The sequence below is a fragment of the Zingiber officinale genome, chromosome 9B (assembly GCF_018446385.1).
Source record: "Zingiber officinale cultivar Zhangliang chromosome 9B, Zo_v1.1, whole genome shotgun sequence".
NCBI classification, from domain to species: Eukaryota; Viridiplantae; Streptophyta; class Magnoliopsida; order Zingiberales; family Zingiberaceae; genus Zingiber; species Zingiber officinale.
In genome coordinates, this window is record NC_056003.1 from 98,212,346 (window position 1) to 98,230,339 (window position 17,994).

Here is a 17,994-nt window from a genome sequence, read left to right on the forward strand (position 1 = left end):
TTTCTTTGGTACTTTTGTGCAAGTTCCTCTTGTCCCAGCGCCCATTTCTCTCGAGAGAGGTAAGGCACCGATAACTCCTACCCATATTATCTCTAATCCTTTTCTTAGGATGATGAGACCCGGTCTACTCATCTCCTCTTCTTCTATTATTTTAGCTCCTTCTGCTTCTGCTTCTGAGATGTCCGTTATCCCTTCTGTGTCTTCTGCACCTTTCACATTAGCCCTGCCTCCCTTGACTTCTGGGCGTCGAGCAAAATGAACCCCTTGCAGGAGATCTTCTCCAAGTGCTATTCTTTTAGCCACTAGTGTTCCCATGACTGAATTAACTTCCCCTGTATTGCCACCTATTCCATCTACTTCTTCTTCTGCTCCTTTTGTTTCTACTATTCCTTTTCCTCCCATTGCGTCTTCTTCTTCTCCTGTTTCCTCCATTCCCCGACCTTTATTTAAACATGCTATGGGTCTACCCTCTCAATTGGGACGATCCTCTGACTCATCTATCTATGGCTCGTTGCACCTACAAGGCCTATTAGCCGAATCTTGGCTACAAGGTCAAGAACAACTAAGAGGCCTTAGCCTTCTACATCGAGCCGATCGCCACAGTTGTCAGGCAGTAGCTGTAAGTATTTCTAGTTGTATGTTGTCAACTTCGTATCTTCATTCCTAACTATATTATCCTTTTGTTTAGTTCCTTGCCTCAAGTCTACACATCGACCAGCTACTTACGTCTAAGGATCAGGAGAACCAAAAATTAAAAACTCAACTGGAAACATTGAGGGCTACTTCTCCTTCTTCTAATAGCGACTTGGCTCAATTGCAAGAGAAAGTGACCCTACAATATCAACAATTGGGGACCTTGAAACAAGAATTGGAGGAATGCCAGCAATTATTGAAAGATAAAGAGCTTGCAAGAAGAACATTGGAATTACAGGTGGATCGATTACATTCTGGTCTCCGGCTGGAGATTGCTTTAAAAGAGAAAGCTCTCTCAGATGCTTCTCATAAAAGTCTTATTTTAGAGAAAGTAGAGAAGCTTCATAATGCCTGTCTTTATGACCAAGCTCGAGACCTAGCCTCTCACGATTTCACTATCCTACAGGAACAAGAGCAAAGGAAAGCTCAAGATGTTGAATTATCACTGCTCCAGAAGGAATTGGAATAGCTTAAATCAGAAAAGGATGCTTTGAAAGATCAAAACACAAAACTACAGGCTGATTTCCAAAGCTATAAGGAGCAAGAGAAGAGTCGATGGGAGGAGTGACGGCTGGCTTACTTAAAATCTTCATCGTTTGCTCGAGAATTCGTTCGTAGGATAGTGGGTGCTTTAAATCATTCTGTATCGGGAGTTTTTCAACAGTTACGAGAGGGTGGCTATTTACCCAAGGAACCCCCCTTTCTTTCATAAATCGTCGCAGGCTTAACGAAGAACTACCCGCAGATCTGAAAGGTCCTTTTCTAGATGTTTAAAGAAATTATTCATAAAAGGCTTGTAAGTGCAGAACTAGCAATAAAAAGAAGTATAACCAAAGTTTGGCAATTAAATGATCGTGCTGTATAGGAAATTTTTAATACTTACTTGTTTTTCTATTGTGCTAATTTGAGAATGCCGCTCTTGAAATGCCTCCGAACATTAAATATAAGCTTTTATTCTAGAATTCCTTGTTCATCTTTTGAAGTTAAGCTTTCTCTTGATGAATCCTTCCGCAAACAACATCCAGTGTGCTCCATATTTCCAAAAGAATGAATAATCCCGACTGATATCGGATAAAGAATTGTATAAAACTCTTGAGCTTCGAGCTGAGTATAATATCCCAGATGATTTTTAAGTAAAGACTTTCATATAGATGAGCTTCTAGATGAATAATGTATCATATGCATAGAACCCCCTTTTGAATCCTGGCTTCATGTCCGTATAACCGCAGTCGATTAGGCTTTGAAATCATGAGATTTCTTGATCGACTTATGTTCTGTGATGGTTTAGAGTCTCCAGTTCCTCCCATGAAGACCCGTCCGAGTTACTTCATGAGATTTCCCGATCGACTATGTTCTGTGATGGTTTAAAGTCTCCGGTTCCTCCCATGAAGACCCGTCCGAGTTACTTCATGAGATTTCCCGATCGACTAGGTTCTGTGATAGTTTAAAGTCTCCGGTTCCTCTCATGAAGACCCGTCCGAGTTACTTCATGAGATTTCCTGATCGACTTTGTTCTGTGATAGTTTTAAAGTCTCCGGTTCCTCCCATGAAGACCCGTCCGAGTTACTTCATGAGATTTCCCGATCGACTATGTTCTGTGATAGTTTAAAGTCTCCGGTTCCTCCCATGAAGACCCGTCTGAGTTACTTCATGAGATTTCCCGATCAACTATGTTCTGTGATGATTTAAAGTCTCCGGTTCCTCCCATGAAGACCCGTCCGAGTTACTTCATGAGATTTCCCGATCGACTATGTTCTGTAATGGTTTAAATTCTCCGGTTCCTCCCATGAAGACCCGTCCGAGTTACTTCATAAGATTTCTCGATCGACTATGTTCTGTGATGGTTTAAAGTCTCTGGTTCCTCCCATGAAGACCCGTCCGAGTTACTTTATGAGATTTCCCGATCGACTTTGTTCTGTGATAGTTTAAAGTCTCTGGTTCATCCCATGAAGACCCGTCCGAGTTACTTCATGAGATTTCCCGATCGACTATGTTCTGTGATAGTTTAAAGTCTCCGGTTCCTCCCATGAAGACCCGCCCGAGTTACTTCATGAGATTTCCCGATCAACTATGTTCTGTGATAGTTTAAAGTCTCCGGATCCTCCCATGAAGACCGGTCCGAGTTACTTCATGAGATTTCCCGATCGACTATGTTCTGTGATGGTTTAAAGTCTCCGGTTCCTCCCATAAAGAGCCGTCCGAGTTACTTCATGAGATTTCCCGATCGACTTTGTTCTGTGATAGTTTAAAGTCTCCGGTTCCTCCCATGAAGACCCGTCCGAGTTACTTCATGAGATTTCCCGATCGACTATGTTCTCAGATAGTTTAAAGTCTCCGGTTCCTCCCATGAAGACCCGTCCGAGTTACTTCATGAGATTTCCCGATCGACTATGTTTTATGTAAAAATATAATGTTTGTACTAACCTTGTGGCAGTTTTTGAAGTTTCTGGGTTCTTGAGGGGAGCTGAATAGGCCTTTAGGGTTCCTCCCCTGTAAATTGCTCGAGATAGATAATGAAAGTCCTCTCGATATTTATCAATTTGTATGAACCATACTTATTTCCGTGGCGGTATTTGTCTTGCTTGGCTTTTATTAAAAGAAGTAAAGTACATAAGCTATGGGTATACTTGTCCTCAATCATCGAGGACTTCAAATAATCGTAATTTGTTTCTCCAGACACATTCTTGAGTAGTATGATGTAGTTAGGTTGGATAAGGCTGTAAGTGATTTGCACTCCAGGGATGCTCTAGAATTCTCCCTTCAGTATCTTGGAGATAATATGAACCTGATGTGAGTTTTTCTACCACTTTGTAGGGTCCTCCCCATTGTGGTGTCAACTTACTGACATCTCCGACAGGTTTAATTCGCTTCCATACCAAGTCTCCTACTTGGAAAAATCTGGGGATGACTTTTTTGTTATAGTTTTGTCTCATCCGTTGTCGATATGATGTCAGGCGAGTAGCAGCTTTATCTCTAATCTCCTCTATCAAGTCTAGCTCCATGGGTCATCAACCTTCATTGTCTCCATCATATAATTGTCTTCTGTCAGATTCTACTCCCACCTCGATGGGAATTATTGCTTCTCCTCCATAAACTAATTGAAAGGGAGTGATTCCTGTAGCTTCTCGAGGCGTAGTACGATATGCCCAAAGAACGCTGGGTAATTCATCTACCCAGCTACCTCCGACATGATCCAGTTTGGTCTTTAAACCTCTTATAATTTCCCTATTGGTTACTTCTGCTTGACCATTACTCTGCGGATAAGCTACAGAAGTGAAGGCCTGAGTAATGCCGTAACTGTTGCACCAGTCTAAGATCCTATCCCCTTGGAATTACCTTCCATTATCATAGACTAATTTATGAGGAATGTCAAATCTGCAGATTATATTTTTCCATAAAAATTTAATAACTGCATCTTCAGTAATCTGAGCAAGTGGTTCTGCCTCCACCCATTTAGAAAAATAATCCACCGTTACCAATAAGAACCTTCTCTGTGTAGCTGCCATAGGAAAGGGACCTACTATGTCCATGCCCCATTGATCAAAGGGATATGAAACTATAGAAGTTCTCAATAACTGTGTAGGATGATGTAAGATATTTTGATGTTTTTGACAAGAAATACAAGTTCTTACCAACTTGTTGGCATCTTCATGTAGAGTAGGCCAGAAATATCCTGCTAGCAGAATTTTGCGAGCCAAAGATCTCCCTCCTATATGACTACCACATGAACCTTGATAGACTTCTCGTAAAATAAACTGTATATCTTCTGTGCCAATACATTTGAGCAAATGTCTGGAAAAAGCTCTTCTATATAACTGTTCTCCTACCATGGTGTACTGGGCAGCTTTCTTCTTAAATACCCTCGCTTGTTCCGTATCACTTGGAAGAATACCTTGTTGTAGATACAATATAATTTGAGCTCTCCAGTCACCTTGAATTTCTACGTCAGCTTGTCTTTCGATGCAAGATACTAGCAGAGTTTGTTCTACTGGCCGATCTAAGCTCCACGATACTATAGCAGAGGCCAGCTTAGCTAATTCATCTGCTACTTGATTCTCAGATCGAGGAATTTTTTGTATATTTACTTCTTGAAACTAAGATTTCAACTTATCAAACGCCTCAGCATATAACCGGAGTCTGTCATTATTAATTTCAAAATTACCTGATAGTTGTTGGGCTGTCAATTGAGAATCCGAATAGATGAGGACTCGAGTTGCCCCTATATGCCGAGCAGCCTGCAATCCTGCTATCAAAGCTTCATATTCTGCTTCATTGTTAGTAGCTCTATAATTCAATCTGATAGAGAGTTGAAGTCGGTCTTCCCTCGGAGATATAAGAAGAACCCCAATTCCACTACCTTGTCTAGTTGAGGAGCCATCTACATAAATTTTCCAAATGCTTTCTTTCTCAGGGCCTTGAACTTCTATAATAAAGTCTGCTAGAGCTTGTGCTTTGATGGCCGAACGGGGTTGATATTGAATGTCATATTCTCCTAGTTCAGTTGTCCATTTGATCAGCCGACCGGAGGCCTCCGGGTTGAGTAATACCCGTCCAAGAGTACTGTTGGTTAATACAATAATTTCATGTGCTAAGAAATAAGGGTGCAACTTCCCAGCAGTCAATACCAGGGCATAAGCTAATTTTTCTAGTGTAGTGTATCTACACTCAACTCCTTTTAATAAATGGCTAGAAAAGTATACAGGTTGTTGTTCCTTTCCTTCTTGTCTAACTAATACAGAGCCTACAGCGTTTTCATTAGCCGACAAATATACCCAAAGAGTCTCTCCCATTATAGGTTTAGCCAATACAGGGAGAGTAGATAAATAATCTTTCAATTCTTGGAAAGCCTTATCACATTCTTCATTCCACTGAAATTTATTGGCCTTTCTAAGTATTCTAAAGAAATGGAAGCTACGATCGACCGACCCAGAAATGAATCTAGACAAGGCTGTAATCCGGCCTGTCAGTCTCTGAGCTTCTCTCATGTTGCGTGGTGGCTCCATGTTCTGCAGTGCCTTGACCTTGCTCGGGTTGGCCTCTATCCCTCGTTCAGACACCATATATCCCAGGAACTTTCCCCCTTTCGCGCCGAATAAACATTTGCTCGAATTTAATTTGAGCCCATATTGCCTCAATGTCTTGCAGGTCTCTTCTACGTCCCTACATAGATCAGCAGCTTGAAGAGACTTAATTAAGATGTCATCAACATATACTTCCATATTTCTACCAATCTGCTTCTGGAAGACCTTATTCATAAGCCTTTGATAGGTTGCTCCTGCATTTTTTAGTCCGAAAGGCATAATATTATAACAATAAGTACCTTCGGATGTTATAAAACTGACCTTTTTTTGATCTTCTTTAGCTAAGGGAACCTGATGATAGCCCTGATAAGCGTCTAGCATAGAGATGCATTCGCATCCCGCAGTGGAGTCTACCAATTGATCGATCCTGGGTAATGGATAATAGTCTTTTGGGCAAGCTTTGTTGAGATCCCGGAAATCAATGCATACTCGCCATTTGTTTCCAGGCTTGGAGACTAACACCACATTAGCTAGCCAGCTTGGAAATTGTACTTCCCTGATGTAACCGGCTTCCATAAGTTTAGTTATTTCTTCTTTGATGATCTAGTTTTGTTCCGCGCTAAAACTCCTTTTTCTTTGCATGATCGGGCGGGCATCTGGGAAGACATGCAAGGAATGCTCCATGACTGTAGGAGAAACGCCCGAGACTTCTTTGGGCGTCCAGGCAAATACATCATTATTCTTCTTCAGGCATTGCACCAATTCAGCTTTCATAGCAGGATCAAGATCAGCCGCGATATATGTAGTAGCTTCAGGCCGATCGGCCTGGATCTGAACTTCTTACTTCTCTTCATAAACCAGGACGGGCTGCTTCTCCCGAATGACATTAACCTCCATTCTTTGAATCTTTCGGGCGGTGTTAGCTTCAGTTCGAATTATTTCCACATAACATTTTCGGGCTGTCTTTTGATCACCTCGCACCTCCCCGACTTGGTCATCCACAGGAAATTTAATCTTCTAACAAAAAGTAGAAACGACCGCCCTAAACTCATTTAAGGCGGGTCGACCCAGTATCACGTTATAAGAGGATGGAGCATCTACTACCATGAAATAAGATCTTCTGGTTCTCATCAGAGGCTCTTCTCCCAGAGATATGGCCAACTTTATTTGGCCTAACGGTTGCACTTCGTTGCCTGTGAATCCATATAAAGGAGTAACGATCTGTTGAAGTTCACTCGGATCAATTTGCAGTTGATCGAAAGCCTTCTTGAATATAATATTGACAGAACTGCCTATGTCTATGAAGGTACGAGCAATGACATAGTTGGCTATCACAGCTTTGATGATTAGGGCATCATCATGGGGTATTTCTACCCCCTCGAGATCTCTGGGCCCAAAACTTATTTCAGGACCGGCCACTCGTTCCATGCTACATCCCACGGCATGAATTTCCAGTCTTCGGGCATGTGCTTTTCTGGCTCTATTAAAATCCCCATTAGTGGGCCCGCCCGCAATCATATTGATATTGCCCCAAGCAGCATTGCTCATGTTTTCTTCCTGCCGAGTCGTCACAGCTTCAGAGGGTGCTTTCTCTGACACTTAGCTGGTACCGGCCGGGACTGGTATTGCCTCCTGTCGAGGTTCGACCAGGCAATATTCCAGTTTGAGTGGACTTTGTTGCCTGGGGTACTGCTGTCGATAATAGTTCTGCCTCTGATAAATCTCCCTATTAGCTCATTTATTTCTTAAAACAAAACAGTCTTCAGTATGATGACTGCTAGTTTTATGATAAGTGCATCATCTCCTTGGTGCCTCTGGCTGTATCTCCACATGTTGTACAACTTGTGGGCGATACTCTGGTTGTCGATGGGGTGGATGAGTTATTCTAGGCCCTCTTGGTGGAGGTACAGGGGCCAGAGCTTTCTCCTTAACCTGGGTAGGAGAAGAGGTAACACCCTCCTTTCTATGAGCAGCTTGAGCTTCTTCCACATTAATGAACTCAGTGGCATGTTCAATCAAGGAATCAAAATTAACAGGAGGATTCCTTACTAAATTTTTAAAGAAATCATTATCATTTAAACCTTGAGAGAAGGCGCTAACTAATATTTCGGTGGTAGCATTAGGTACATCAATAGCTACCTGATTGAACCTTTTGATGTATGCTCGGATGGACTCTTTAGATGCTTGCTTAATTGAAAACAGGCTCCAAGGAGTCTTATGATACCTTTTGTTGCTAGAGAAATGGTGTAGAAAAACTTTCTTGAAGTCTTTAAATTTACGAATAGACTTCTCTGGCAATCTCTTGAACCAGCGTTGTGCGGCTCCTCCGAGGGTAGTAAGAAACATCTGACACTTTACTCCGTCGGAGAATTGTTGTAATAATGCTACATTCTCGAATTTCAACAGATGATCTTCTGGATCTGTTGTTCCAGTATACTCACCAATCTGAAGATTCTGATACCGCTTAGGAAGCGGATCATCCAATACACTCTAAGAGAATAGAGAAATGACTTTCTCTGGTGAGCTATCGCTAGTTATCATTTTGATCTTACACTTTTCTTTGTCTAGTACTTCGCCAGAGGATTCTTGGAACATGGGCCTCTTACCCCCTTGCTCCATGGGAGTGTGAAGAAATGCTCGTGGACGTCTTGTCGAAGAAACAACAACTGGAGGAAAATACACCTGTTCCTCCTCTTCCAACTCCTTTCCTTTTCGATGCTCAGTAGTTGAAATCGCCGGATTATGAGCCGTTGGCAGAGTGGCTCCCGTGTGAGCCTGAAGTTGTTGTTGTTGTTGTTGCAAGGCTTTTTGTACATGAGAATTAATGAGGAAATCTAGATCCTCACGGCTGATGGTGAGTAGATTTGATTTTCCGGCCTCTTCCATCTTGTAGTCTCAGATTCAGGTGAATTTCCCACAGACGGCGTCAAATTTGATCCTGTCTGAGAAGCTGGACAAGACGGAGATCCGAAAGAGGAAAACCCACTACTGATGAAGGAGGATACCTAGAGAACACCGATCCGAGAAACCCAAAGCGGATCGAGAAGAATAGGTTGACGAACGCCTTCCTTGCCCGGAGATCCGATGACGAGAAAGAAACCTAATCATGGAGACACATCAACTTGGAACCTCCCAGATTTCCTGTGCACAAGAGACCAACCAACACTATCGTCAGTGACCTAAGACCGGGGTGGGAATCCCTGGCTAGGCCCTCCGACGCTCAAGTCAGTGATTTCTCTCGGTGTGGAAGAAGGAGGAAGATGAACAGTAGCTGGAAAATTAGGGTTATGAATGTGCGCAATGATGTGAACTTACCTCGCCAACGGAGAGGATTCCCCCTTTTATACCACTTCATATAACCTCCGTAGTCATGAAGTGGACCCTGGTTTGTTAGAGTTTGTTATGAGATGACGTAAGTCGTGTACTTGTGATGAATGACTTTTTAAGGAATCTTTCTTGTACCCCAGATGTACCTTTTTTGTCGTTTAGCACCTGCAAAATAGTCTAAAAACACATTTCCCGCCAAAAAATATATAATTCTTGTCATATATTGCAGATATCTTTATTAATTATTGTTTCACCCCTCCTGCTGCAGATAACTCAATGTATCAATATTCCTTATATCGATAGAAGCTAATTATGATTAGATTTAGTTAATGAGGCAACCTTCTATGTCACTGATTCTGACTAGTCCTAGGCTATGTTTTATCAAGTACATTTCCCAGGTATTGGTCAATCGGCCGGTCTCGGCTTTCCTTATGGGAAGCATATTTCGGTCGATACAAACCTACCTCCTTTGGAGGTATATCCCGGTCGATATTGACATATCTCCTTTGAGGTATATACCAATTGATACGAATCTTCCTTCTAGAAAGTATATTTTGGTTGATACCTCCTTTTGAGGTATATCCCGGCCGATATTGGCCTACCTCCTTTGAGGTATATACCAGTTGATACGAATCTTCCTTCTGGGAAGTATATTTCGGTCGATACCTCCTTTCGAGGTATATCCCAGCCGATATTGGCCTACCTCCTTTGAGATATATACCAATTGATATGAATCTTCCTTCTGGGAAGTATATTTCGGTCGATACCTCCTTTTGAGGTATATCGCGACCGATATTGGCCTACCTCCTTTGAGGTATATACCAATTGATTCGAATCTTCCTTCTGGAAAGTATATTTCGGTCGATACCTCCTTTTGAGGTATATCCCGGCCGATATTGGCCTACCTCCTTTGAGGTATATACCAATTGATTCGAATCTTTCTTCTGGAAAGTATATTTCGGTCGATACCTCCTTTTGAGGTATATCCCGGCCGATATTGGCCTACCTCCTTTGAGGTATATACCAATTGATATGAATCTTCCTTCTGGGAAGTATATTTCGGTCGATACAAACCTACCTCCTTGGGAGGTATATCCCGGTCAATATTGGCCTACCTCCTTTGAGGTATATACCAATTGATACGAATCTTCCTTCTGGGAAGTATACTTTGGTTGATACCTCCTTTTGAGGTATATCCCGACCAATATTGGCCTACCTCCTTTGAGGTATATGTCGATTGATATGAATCTTTCTCCTAGGAAGTATATTTTGGTCGATACCTCCTTTTGAGGTATATCCCGGTCGATATTGGCCTACCTCCTTTGAGGTATATACCAATTGATTCGAATCTTCCTTCTGGGAAGTATATTTCGGTCGATACCTCATTTTGAGGTATATCCCGGTCGATATTGGCCTACCTCCTTTGAGGTATATACCAATTGATATGAATCTTCCTTCTGGGAAGTATACTTTGGTTGATACCTCCTTTTGAGGTATATCCCGGCCGATATTGGTCTACCTCATTTGAGGATCTCTCGGCCAATATTAACCTATCTTCTTCGTTTGATCCTCTTTTTTTCTTTCCTTATCGGGGACCTATGAAACCTAACCTATATCAATTGTCTTTAAGAAAAATTAAGCTCAAATCTAAATATACCTCATGTAAACCAAAGCAAAAGTATGTGAACAAATATTATGGACAAAGCAAAGTATGTTTTGCTTTATGTTGAAAATACTAGAGTTCATCAATAGTGCTAAGACATCTTATAAGTACTAGAAGACAGATAGTTCTAAAGTCAATTTTCATATAAAAAAGATAGCAAGAACCAAAGTAATCGACAATACAATGCTTAAACTTCATTTAAAGCAAATTATCAACAAAAGTACAAATGCTTCATTTTAGTTCAACTATTTAAAATATTTGAACAACATGATATATACTATTACATTAGGAGTTAAACTTTAAGTTATTTTCAATTAAACTTTGAGTTATATTAGATCTCTAATCTCGTTTCCGCATGAAGTTAACCTTTCAGTTATTTTCCATAATCTAGCATATCAAACTAATAGATGATCAACGTGACCAATAAGAGTGTCTAATAGTTCTAGAAAGCATAATTTTTCTACGAAATGCTAAAATATTTTATGTAACCTCTGGTTTGATACACATCATTGTCAGTTCCTCTTATGTACCTTCAACCATCTTTTTTCTATCTCACGTGTTGTATTGAAGATGCCAAGAGTTGGTTTGTTGTAGACAAAATATTTGTTATTCTTTGCATGATGCTATCCAAAAAAAATACAATTGTAAATATAATGAATACAAATTAAGGTGTCAAAATAAATTTGAAAAGAAAAAAACTAATTACAAGGATATCCTAACTTGACAACACAATTTCTATAACTTAAGCACCAATAACTAGTAAAATTATACATCTTAACCCAGTGAATTAGATTCTAGTACATATTGGCACTGTTAATGATTCTATAGTAGTAAAAGGTCCGGTCACATTCATAGCTTCAGTTTGATATGGGGAAAACAAATTTCAAATCATTTGAATGCGCTAAATCTCGAGAATGTTGAACAAAGAGTCTTGTGTTAGTGTAAGAACACAGATAGCTTATTGAACCAAAGTTATGGGACCAATCTTATAATGAAAGGTTTCAAATCCCTTGGAATCTAACATACTAGCTTTTGATGATACATAAACTATAAAGCAATAAAGAGATTGTTATTGAGATATGAATAAGCATGCATTATGCCATCACTACTAAGCTTGGATGCCCAAATACAAAGTAAAGTAGTATTTAAATAATTTAACTTTATAGCATGATCTTTAGGTTTGATTTTAATTAATCCAACCACTAGAACACATACAACCTACAATGGAGTTGCCTTACAAGAACGATATGGCTATCTATGATAATTGGAACGTATGAATTTTGTATAGCAAATATCCTTTCTAATTATTTTCTTCTTCTAATTAGTAGCAGAAGAAAGATGCTGATGCATAGCTGGTTAAAATACATGAGAAATCCCATACTACAATCTTCATATAGTAATCCCAACTAATAAAGACATTACGTAGATTAAATGATTGAACCCTTAGTATAATGCCTTAATTGAACAATGCATGTGAATAGTATACTTTTTGGATATGTCATGCGGTGTGTGTTAAAAACACGTTTTGTAAACATGCATAGCAGAAAACTTAACTATAAATAAAATAATTTATTACATCACACACACACCGCAAGCATGCAAGATACAATCGCATAAACAAGATTATAAAACAAAATAAAATTAAATAGGTATACCTTACAGGTGACATGAAATAAGAAGGGCATCAACTTTTTGTGACGTTATCAAATTTTGCCTCTATTTGTATCCACGCCGAGCTCTTCAAGATAACTCCAAGAGAACAAGCTTCGCCTTTGAAATGTACTAGCCACAAGCGAAGGAGAAGGATCAAGAAGAGGAAGAAAAAAATAAAAAGAAGATCTTCTTCCTTTGGGTGGCTCACGGCAACAAAAGGAGAACCTCTTGTTGTGGCCGACAACAAGAGAGAGGGAGAGGGATAGAGAGGTATTGGGTTTAGGTTTCCAGAACCTAATCAAGTCAATAATGAATTGTGTATTAATTCTCTCTTAATTATATCAATATATAATCCTCTTTAATGAGTTTAATTAGAAAGCTTAAATCCAACTCATTATGCCTTAACTAAAAATTATCACATTAAACCTTGGCTTGATTCACAAATAAATCAAGTTGTTCATGGCTAAACTAAATTAGTTCATGAGTAAACCAAATATGGTCCAACTCTTTCATAAGAGATGTGGCACATTCGCACTTCCGTTCAGATAAATATTTCTATATTTATCTTATGTATGGTCCAACCAAATATTTATCTCTTGATCTAATAATCCTATTCTCTAACTTATTTTATGCCTTTTAGAGACTCGTAGTACGTGTGATCCAATAAGTTCCTGATTTATCTTAGCTATTCATAATTAACTACTTAATTATAGAACAATCATTAGTGACACCTAGTAGTATATCATGATTCCCAATTAACTGAAAAATCACAATTGATCTCAGAACTAATTTTGAACCCTTCAGCAACTACAGTGAGTCATGTCTCGTAGCTTTTACTCATCTTATATCCACTTGGTTTAAGACATGATTTATGTGTTTTTCCTCATTAGGCTGACTACGTTACACCTAACCCAAGTAATACTTTCTCGTTCTGTAGATTCAAATTACTCGTACATATATACAAGAGTCATATACTTTTAACTTGTGATACTTTGGCCAAAAACATTGAGTAATAATCCTAATGAGTGGTCATAGGATATATGTCTCTTCACAAGGAACGGTGAATCCTCTATGGGTTATCTAAACACCTTTAGGCACTTTGACTTGTACTCAATCATCTCGGGTCCACACTGTTGGGACCGAAATGTAGCTAGAGGGGAGGGGGGTGAATAACTTGTTGCGTGCTCGTGGTCGGTGTTGCTTGTTTTTCAAAGATGTGCAGCGAAAATATACAAGAAACAACACACACAATGCTAACAAGTAGATTTACTTGGTATCCACCTCCAAAGGAGGTGACTAGTCCAAGGATCCACACACTCACACGCACACCTCCACTAATAAACACTCCTTTACGGTAACTACCGAAGGCGGAGAAGCCCTACAAGACTCTCAATACAAGAAGAAAGAAAAGGGCAGTAAAGAACAAGCAAAAGCTTACAAGAAGTGCAATAAAAGCCCTAACCCTAACTTCTCTTCTTCGCCTCTTGACTTGGACAAAACTTCTAAGAATCTTCAAGATCTGGCGTGGAGAGCTCTGTGGAGAAGCTGTGGAGTCGCCTGTGAAGATCGGAGCTGTATGCGTGAGGTTCTCTAGTTTTCTCTGCCGAAGGAATCGAGCGCCTGCAGCTAAATACGACACCAACGGTCGGATCCTGATCGATTGGATTGCTCCCAATCAATCGGGGAGGCTTTGGATCGATCGGTTGATAGATCCAGAGTGCCTCTGTGCTCTCTGGAATAGCCTGGATCGATCGGCTGATCGATCCAGCCTTTATCGCGTAAAAACGTGCCACCCCAATTGATCCACTGATCGATTGGGGTCTCTGGATCGATCGACCGATCGATCCAGAGGCGTTCTGTGCGCTCTGTGACTTGCCCACTCGAGGCTTGTCGCGGGGACCTTCCTAATCGATCGGTCGATCGATTGGGCATAGCCAATCGATCGGCTGATCGATCCAGACATTGATTTTTGCCCAAAACCAAGTTCCAGGCCCCCAAACCAACATCCGGTCAATCCATGACCTGTTGGTTCATCATGCCTAGCATCCGGTCACCCTTGATCTGCTAGGACTCCCTCACCAAGTGTCCGGTCAATCCCTTTGACCCACTTGGACTTTTCCTCATCATGCCAAGTATCCGGTCACTCCCTTGACCTACTTGGACTTTTCCCTTCTTGCCAAGTATCCGGTCAATCCCTTTGACCTACTTGGACTTTTCTTCCTCGTGCCAAGTATCCGGTCAATCCCTTTGATCTACTTGGACTTTCACCAGATGTCTGGTCAACCTTGACCCATCTGGATTTCCCCGTGCCTGGCTTCACTCACCAGGACTTTTCTTCTGCCTAGCTTCACTCACTAGGACTTCTCTTCTGCCTGGCTTCACTCACCAGGTCTTTCACCTAGCTTCACTCACTAGGATTTTCACCTGGCTTCACTCACCAGGATTTTCCTCTGCCTGGCTTCACTCACCAGGACTTTCACCTAGCTTCACTCACTAGGATTTTCCTTCTACCTAGATTCACTCACTAGGTCTTTCACCTGGCTTCACTCACCAGGATTTTCCTTCTGCCTAGCTTCACTCACTAGGTCTTTCACCTAGCTTCACTCACTAGGATTTTCTTTCTACCTAACATTCCAGTTAGGACTTCCTAGTCAAGTATCTGGTCAACCTTGACCTACTCGACTCTTCTTCAATCAACCTGATCAGACCCTGATCAGAGGGGAATTGCACCAAACAATCTCCCTAAATGAACAACTGCACCTGCACTTGTCCATATCATCGAAGTCTTGTATTATCAAACATCGAAACCCAAACCAAGACTCAAGCTTGGTCAACCAGGTCAACCTTGACCTGAGGGATATTACACCAATAATCTCCCCCTTTTTGATGTTTGACAATACCTCATTTAAGTTAGGTTAATTCCCATAGCCTCAACTTCCTTCATGCCACTAGGTAATGAAAGTGTAAGTTAAACCCTACATTCTCCCACTAAGAAGGCAACCTCCCTCTTAGATAATGAAGGCCTAACTTAAACCCTACATTCTTCCCCTATTGGCACACATCAACAAATTCACTTGTTGAAAAACTCTCCCCTTTGAGACTCTCCCCCTGAAGAGTTGCTCATCGTTGTTCACAACTTCACTCGTTGTGATCAACACGATAATGAAGGTCTCATACCCTTCATTTATCCTTAACTCTACATTCTCCCCCAATGTAGACAAATGCCCAACCTTGAGCATTTACAACTTAAACAATAAAGATATCCACTCTCCATTGTAATCCAATGCTCAACCTTGAGCATGTTCTTAAAAGAAGGTTAACCACCTTCCAAGGTTCATGAAAAATAGTTTTCATGTCTTTAAAGAGTACCTCCCCCTAAAGACATGGTCGTACCTTCTGTCATTGCACCAACAATGACTTGGAATCCCTAACCTTTTAGGAAACCCAAATTTAGAAGTTTTGAGGTTCAAAAGTTCAAAATTTGAATCAAACCTCAACCTAAACTTCAATTTAGTCTTCCTCAACCAAACTATCCTTGTTTTCAACATGAAAACACCCTTTTTATGTATACAAATATATTTTGAGGGGTTAGGAATGGTTACCTAGACTAAAATAGGTTCAAAATGTTGAAAATAAGCTTTCCCAGCCAAAATCAGCATCTTCGATCGATTGGAGTTGGGTTCCAATCGATTGAACCAGCTTGAATCGATCCACTGATCGATTCAGATAGTGTGGATCGATCGGTGGATCGATCCAGCAAGCTTCTGCTTGCGGGATTTACCTTCTCAATCGATCGCCCGATCGATTGAGGCACTCCAATCGATCGGGTGATCGATTGGAGTTCTGATAGTTGCTGAAATTCCATTTCAGTCAACTTCAGAAACCCCTAGAAAATTCTACAAAAATTCAAAAATTGTCAAAATTTGTGTAGATATTATTTAGGGTATACTTTATCATGGAAAAATAGTTTTCTATGAAAATACATCATATTTTCAAAGATTGACACAAATTTGAAAACTTGCAAAAACTTTAGTGTTTTCTTCAAGTTTGTGTCTAACTATTCAATGGTGATTACTATCAAAAGATAGCCTTCACCAAGATTTTCCAAAATCATTTTAAAAACATTTTCAAAACCAATATCCCACCATGTTCCTTGGGCTTAATGCACATGACTTGTACATTAGCTTTCCTAATGATGGGAAAACACATAACTATGTGTTTTGATGAACTTAAGACTCAAGGAAATGCACTAAATTAGCATGTTGAGTTTTGTTCATCATCCTAACATCTCACTTGTATCTACTGTGCACAAAACACATACAAGTCATCTTATAGGTCTTTGTGAGATGTAAAATTTGATTTTACCCTAATCTAGGGATCATGCATATCTATCTAGGCATTTTGTGGATATTGAACATCCACCTAGGATGTCACTTGTTGAAACCACCTGTTGATAAATGTCATTTGTCCTTAATTTTATGGAGATAAACATAATGCATGATAATGTTATGGCATACATCAAAAAGAAATAATTTCCAAAAGAAAAATTTCCTATAACTACATGATGTATGTATGTCATGACATGATATTTTTGTGTTTTCATAATAAGACATGAGTGCAAAAATAAAACATGATGTCATGGCATATAATGGGCAAACAATCATGGTAAGGTTTAGCATAAATAGAATATACCTAGATTACCTACCTAAGTATCCTTAACCCATAGCTAATCCTAAAACTTAAACCCTAGATTGCCCAATATCCTCAAGAAAATGTCAAAACCCAACTTGACATTTCTTTTGCTTTTCCTAATTTGTGCCAATTTAAATTAAGCATATTCCTCAAAGTTTGGCGCAATTTACTCTTTTAAAGAGTAATCAATTGAGTTAAGGCTTAAATTTACCTTTAACTTCCTAAGAACATACCAAAATCCCAACTTGGTAGTTCTTATGATTTTCTCAAATTGTGTCATTTAAAATTTTATCCAATTTCTCAAAATATAACACCTTTTACTCTTTCCAAGAGTAAACCCTTTATCCTTTTCATTTTCAAAGGTTAATAATAACCTTGAAAATGCTCTCCGAGTGTCAACTTCATCAAAGTTGGGTTAACTACCCTTCTAATCGGAGTTGACACTCTCTAACCCATCTACGGGGTAGAGAAAATGCTCCTAGGAACCCAACACCTATTGGTGCTCCTTGGATGCTCTAGGTATTCACTAGGGATAACTTCCCTAGATACATTTCTAGTGACTTTGTTTTGCTTCTTAGAAGCCTTGGTCACTTTTTCTAGGTCAACCCTAGGGATTGCTTCCCTCGTGACCTTCTTTGTGACTTTCTTGGACTTCTTAGAAGTCTTAGTCACCTTAGTTGTAAAAATACTCCTAGGGATAACTTCCCTTGTACTTTTGACTTGACCCTTAGACCTAGACTCGGTTCCATAGCTATATGGAACCCTATGGTAAGAAATTACATCCTTCTTAGTCTTGGATTTGTATCCCAAACCTTTATGGCCATTGGATGACTTTGATACTTCTAGACCTAGGTTTTGACTCTTGGACCCTTGTGTCATATTTGTGATTTTTCTAAGAGTCCTCTCTAATTTGTCAAGTCTTGACATCAAGACTTGATTTTCCTT